Source organism: Carya illinoinensis, chromosome 15 (genome assembly GCF_018687715.1).
Source record: "Carya illinoinensis cultivar Pawnee chromosome 15, C.illinoinensisPawnee_v1, whole genome shotgun sequence".
Classification (NCBI taxonomy): domain Eukaryota; kingdom Viridiplantae; phylum Streptophyta; class Magnoliopsida; order Fagales; family Juglandaceae; genus Carya; species Carya illinoinensis.
Window position 1 is genome coordinate 19,615,342 of NC_056766.1, and position 6,657 is coordinate 19,621,998.

General features: G+C 33.9%; 1 long non-coding RNA gene across 1 annotated transcript; it reads right to left on the reverse strand.

Annotated features, from left to right (window-relative positions):
• Nucleotides 1-4,010: 4,010 nt before the first annotated feature.
• Nucleotides 4,011-6,224, reverse strand: LOC122295867. Its single transcript, XR_006238297.1, has 2 exons — nucleotides 5,860-6,224; nucleotides 4,011-4,359 (listed from the first exon to the last, which is right to left on the reverse strand). It is a non-coding gene; the product is annotated as an uncharacterized LOC122295867 (long non-coding RNA).
• Nucleotides 6,225-6,657: the final 433 nt, after the last annotated feature.

A 6,657-nucleotide genomic window follows, 5' to 3' on the forward strand; every position in this document is an offset into this window, starting at 1 on the left:
ATTTGAAAACAACTCTCACGGCTCAAACACGCCACCATTCCCCTTCTTCCTTTCTCTCATCATTCACCTTTTTGAGCATGATATATAAGCCATTATTGAATTCAAGATGTGTTGGGTCATTGGGAATATTAGTAATAATGCAAATGCTTTTTCGTATAAGATGGGATTAGATGAATAACAGTCACTGAGTGGAATAAGCAATTATGATTTGATAAGAATATAAGTTGCAAGTGTATGCAATATGGGATTCCTTGTTTAGGATACCCAAAGATTTTGACCTTACCAAATTATGGTGCAATTATTCTACCAAAATGATTTATACATTTTTAGAGTTTGTAATTATCGTGTACACTGCATTCACTTTGAAAAATAGATAAAATCTATTTTTTTTAATATTAGATGACCTATTTTTTTTTAAAAAATGCATAAAACTTATATACACTATAAAACTGTATTTAACATTACATATTAAAAGAATTCTATTCTCTATTACGAGGGAATAGTTGAAAAATGGCGTCACAAGATGACGTCACGTAGAGTTTGAAGAGTGTGCTTTTCGGCCTGTATTAATTAGAATTGCAGCAATATTAAGGCTGCACTTTAAGAACTGTTACCAAATAGCAAATAGAAACCAACCCATAATGAAGAGATAATTAATATTGATACCTACCCTCTTCAAATTGCAACAATAATCAATTGATACCTACCCTTTGCATTTATAATCAATTTTCTTTATTCGGTATTTATTATCAATTTTAAATGATTTGTATAATGATTGTTTCACCCCGATGCATGCATTAAGAAATCTTAACATCCTCACATAATTAAAACTTCGTATTTATTTATGAAAATTTCTACTCATTCTCTCCGCACATCACATATCATATAAAATTTTTTATTTTTTATTTTTTATTTTTCTCTGATCAAATATATGGTGTGTTGAGTAAAAATATGGATGTAAAAAAAAAAACTGGTAAACTGGACCAGAGCAAACTGGTAGGATTTGTTTGGTCCTGAGTTTGTTTCGGTTCGGTACCAGTTATATTTTTATTAAAACCGGTCCGGTTTTGATTTTTCTCTTTTTAAAACCGGACTGGACCGGTTCATATATATATTTTCATTTTTTCTATTGTATATAATTTTTATATATAATATATAATTATATATAAAATAGCTTTGTATTATATGATAAATTACTAATTAATATAATATTAAATTTTAAAATTTTATATCATTTTGTTTATTGTATTAATAGTTATACTAATATTATATAGTGCATATTAATAGTTATACTAATACTAAATCATTATATATTATAATATACTATAATATATCACTATATTATATATTATAATTTACTACAATATATTATCACTATAGTATTATGTACTATATGATATAAAATATAATATAACACATTAAAACCGAAAAACTAGATCAAACTGGATCGGAAATCGATAAAACTGAAGTACTTGTCTAGGAGAGTAACTGGTGTGTAATTAGTTTTGAAAAATGTAAAACTGGTACATACAGGTTCAATCCTAAATTTTGACCAAAACTGAACCGGACTGGACCGGTTACACCCTTAAGTAGAAGAACTCAATAGTTTAAGAAGAATAAAACCAAAAAGAATTTAAAAAAAAAAAAAAGCATGATGTGTGAGAATGATGAGTAGCAAATCTATTTATTTATTTATTATTTTCAAAAAATAAAAAAATTTGGGAGTTTAGAAATTAATTTTGAGGGTCCACTTTGTAGACAATAAATACATATTAGGTTGGAATTATAATTTGCATTGAGCTATAAAACTTACATATTCACTTAGCTTTCTCATCTGCACACCACCCTCATTAAAAAAAATATATATAAAAAAAGAAAAAAACTGTGAAAAGTCACGTGAATAGGTAAGATTTTTGTGAGTACATTTATCATTCTCCATTTAAGTTTTTTGGGGCAAGGGGTTGTAAACATGAAATGGTACCACCTTCACAATAGGGTTTTGCAGCTGTCTTTCGGGGGGGCACAACACTAGGGAGATACAAGTGGGAGTTTAGAAGCACATCAAGTCGGGGGGGGGGGGGGGGGGGGGGGGGGGGGGGGGTTTTCTCGACATGCTAGAATCCTAATGGGAGACGGATCTAGATTTTAAATTTTGGCATGATATATGTTGTATAGAAAGAATGGCAAGACTGTGAATCATCTGCTACTACATTGTAAGGGTTGCCAGGATGCAATGAGATTATGTGTTTAGAAGATTCGAGTTAGTCTAGGTTATGCCTGCTATTATGGTTGAGCTCCTAGTTAGCCAAAGGAATATGAGTGGCATTCCACAAATCACATCTATGTGAAAGATGGCTCATATTTATATTTTATGGTGCATATGGAAGGAATGTAATAATTTTGAAGATAGAGAGTGGTCACCAGAGGAAATTAGATTGTTCTTTGTTAATACTTTATTCCTACGGGCTAAAGCAGTTGATTTCAATGGCATAGATTTCATGATTTTCTTCTTTCTATTTCTTCCTCCTAACTAGGTATTACCTTTTGTACTTATAAAAAAAAACTAGGTGTTACCTTTGTTATGACTTCATTTATACTTGAGCTATGCCTATTCTTATTAATATAATAACTTTTTTTTTTTTTTTTTTTTTTTTTTTTTTTTTTTATGTCGGGGAACCTCTCCAAGACAGGGGCCTTTGGACCCACCCCTGCAGAATAAATCCTGGTCCCGTGCACCGCATCCTCGGAAGTTTTCCTACACGAAACTGGTTAAATTGTTGGCTTTTCACTAGAGGGTGTGGCCCGAAAGGATTGTTTGCACACATGAGGTGTTGAACCTTGGACTTTGAAGGGAATGAGACCCCAAGACCAAAGTTTTCACCACTTAGGCCAACCCCTTGGGGTTCTTATTAATATAATAACTTACTTATCAAAAAACATTTTACGTATTCACTTATCAGAATGCTAAAAAGTATATAAGTTTAGAGAACAAACAAGATAAGCAATAAGGAAACTAAAATACTAATTTTAAAGACAACAAGCATATCAATTATATAATATTTTTATTTAATTAAATGGTTTAATTTTAAATAGAAATTAGGAATTAAATTATAAAACTAGTTTTTATATAATTTTAATATAATGAAATAATAGAGGACGTGGCTTCATAGGAACAAAACTCCATCTTTTGAAAATTATTTAGTATATAGATATAGATTGTTATTATTGTTAGTAATTTGGCCGGTGAGGAGTCACTGCACTATGCGAACCCAACTAGTATCCAGACTTGTAATCTCCCCCCACTCAAAAACAGCCATTGACATGTACTGGGTGAGTTTAAAAATCAAAATAAACTCCTTCAGCATGCCACCAAAGCAGATTAATTCAGACTTTTTGGTCAAACTGGAAACCACTCTTAGAACCAAAAGCCTCGCTCTACTCAATTTATGGAGGTAAGAACAACCCCTATTACCTCCCTGAATTGGGTGTTAAGAGGGGTAGTTCTTACAATGCACATTTTACGAACACGTACAATGCAGAAGTTAATGGTCAGTTTGACTAGTTATGCTTTATAATTGTGAAAAAACTTCATAATGACACTAGCAAAAGCTTGATAAATCACAAAAAAAGACAACATTATTTGCATGATCTTAATACTAAAAGATTCAAATAACTGTGAAACAATCCGTGAAGAGAGTTTTGGGAAGTCAATGCATGTGAAACAGAGTGGGTACAAAAGCACGTTTTTTGTAAGTGATCCGAATCTGGTCTATAAGAAATTCATTTAGTGGAGGGCAACTTTCGCACCTGCACCAATACATGAAATGCTCCCTTCCCGTGTCTGAATCAATAGAGCCATACATCCCATTTAACTGGGTGCACGCTATGGATTACAGTACAATCTATCAAAGTGTAATATTGTTGTTTAAAACCAGCTCTAAACCTAGCGTCAGTACTTTATAAAAGCACGACTGTTTGTTTGCAGTGGAGGGTCCTGTTCTGAACCATGCTAAGAATAGTCGTGACATGGGAAAATCTACTCTCATGCTTATGTTTTTCAAAAGTATACAACGAAGGAGAAACCCACACAATTTTTAAACTTTATATGGTTCAGTCAGAAGAGAAGAGTGCGGAAGTTCACTTTTATATGGTTCGTGCTAACAATATAAAGCAAGTACAAGTATGATTTGTAACTTTGGAGGGAGTTCCTTTTCTCTTCCTGACGGATTAATCAAACCCTTCTTCTTCTTCAACATCTCGAGAGACATCTCTTCACCTTGTTGAAACTGGCAGATTCTATGTCCCTCAAGTTAACAGGGTTAACAGGGACAAATTTAGGTAAACCGGCACGCATACCTTCTAAAAAATACAGCAAAGAGCAGGACATCAATGAGACGTACGTGCAGAACAGAAGGACAAAAAGAAAAAGTATGCTCCCCCCCCCCCCCCCCCCCCAACAAAAAAACGAAAAAAAAAAAATAGGACAATATAGTAAATGAAATTATTTCCCATTTTACATATTAATTCTATTACTTATTGTTCTGGACTGCACTTCATATTTTCGGGCTGAACCATAAGTGTCTAAGCAAATGAATTTTTATTTTTTATTTTTTAAAGAGTAATGTCAAATTGCCACACTGCTTAGGAAGGTCTTTGTTATAAAGGTCTGAGTATTTTTCTTGGTGGGGTTTCTATGGGGTAGGCACAGTACGAGCAGTGCAGGGAAGCTAATCAAGAAAGATGCTCCATACAGGGTGGTATTACAAACAGTGTTTAATGAATGATTGGAATTATTGCTGTGAATGCTTAAGGCACAAAGTTCCCTTAGTTGAAATGAATGCTTACGGCACAACGTGGGCGATGGTAATTGTATACAGATATTTTTTAAAAGTTATTCTATTCTCAAGTCAGTATGTAGAGTACACCATTCACATCACTTAATATTTGATTGTAAGATTCAAATTTTAAAATTTATTTTTCAAAGTAAATTATGTCCTAAGCAGTTTACTAGGTGTGTTATCCACACCAGCTTGTAAATAGAATTTTTCATTTTTTAAACGTGGACATGCTAGAACTATTTTTTTCAGCCTCTACAATATAACTGGGATATAGCTCAACCTACACCCAAATTAAGAATCAAAATATATTCCTTTAGGCCCCCACTAATCGAAGCTGACTCACCAAGCCTCTACCCAACTTCATGAGACTCCACACAATGTGTACCATAGAAAGATAGGCCACAAAGGCGCAATACTTAGCTATTTCTGTTCTCCAATTATTTCAGTTCCTCAATGCAGCATGGTTGTCTCTCTCTAAAAGATACGGACTTATATCCTAAAGCCTTTGAAACCAATCAAAATCACCCACCAAGCCAAGATGTGGGGACAAAAAAATATATAATGCGGATTGCAGAAGACACTTCCAGTCCACTCTTAACAAATCAAGGGTATATGTCAAATTGAAAAATGGTCGTTAATAAGAAGTTGTCAACATTACGAATCAATCAGTTCCATCTAAGCCCAATTTCCCAATAATTCCCCCAGCCACGCAAACACAGCATTGAGCTTGCTGTAACCCAAAAATGCCATTGTTGCCATAGGCCCATAGTAATAGACCAAAGAAGGAAGACCTTTTTCAGTCACTAACAATGCAGCATAATTCTTGAACTCAAAAGACATTGCCCAAGAACACAGATATACACTAGAGACAATGCAACATAATTGTAGCTAATTTTTTCTTTTGATAACTACAATTCACGAACACAAAGAGATCGAAATTAAAATTCTAACAAGAACCCCGACATTGCCCTAAAATCAGTCACGAAAGCTCAATCATTAAAACAAGCAGAAACAACCATACCTCCCGCAACTCCTTTCAACAGCCTCCGCAACAACAGGAGCTTCCTGGCTGAGCACATTTAAAGGATTGGAACTGACATGGACTTGGCCTCAACTTCGTCAAGTTTGCCCACAATACTCAACATCATGGTGAAGAAGATGGTAAGTATGGAGCTAATAGGCAAAGGAAATAGCTTGAGAGAGAGATTGAGAACCTTGAATGGGAAGGCAGTATTTTTTGAGAGGGAGCGAAGAGCTGCAATGGATGTTACGCTTGTGGGCATTGCTCAATGCGCAAGCCCAGTTCAAACGTATTGGGATAGACACTTTGATATGTTACAGCGACATCAAACGTCGTCGTTTTCAATGCCTGGGAATCGCAGGCCACCCAACTCCTGGTGCTTTATCCTCTTCACCCTTATGTATTGCATGCGAGGCATGAGTTGGGTCGCGCCACGTCAGTGAATTTGTTTAGTTTCGCTGAATCTGGGATTGGGCCTCAGCCCAGTGAAAGGGAAACATAGTCACTTAAAAATAGGAAAATTGAGAAATTTTAGGCTTACAAAGATGAGTTGATCTGTTACAGTCATTTTTAAATATTTTTTTTTGTATATTTTATTAATATAATTGGTTAAAGTCATTATATTATATTAAAAAAATGATATAAATAATTATATTAATAAAATGTGCAAGTGACTGTATATAAAATTTTTGTAAAAATATATACTATCTAAGTTTTTTTTTTTTAAATTTTTTTTTGTGAGTTTTTTGGGGATCCCTAGCATTTATAGAGAAGTGAGAGTTGAAGTGAAAAGTTGAT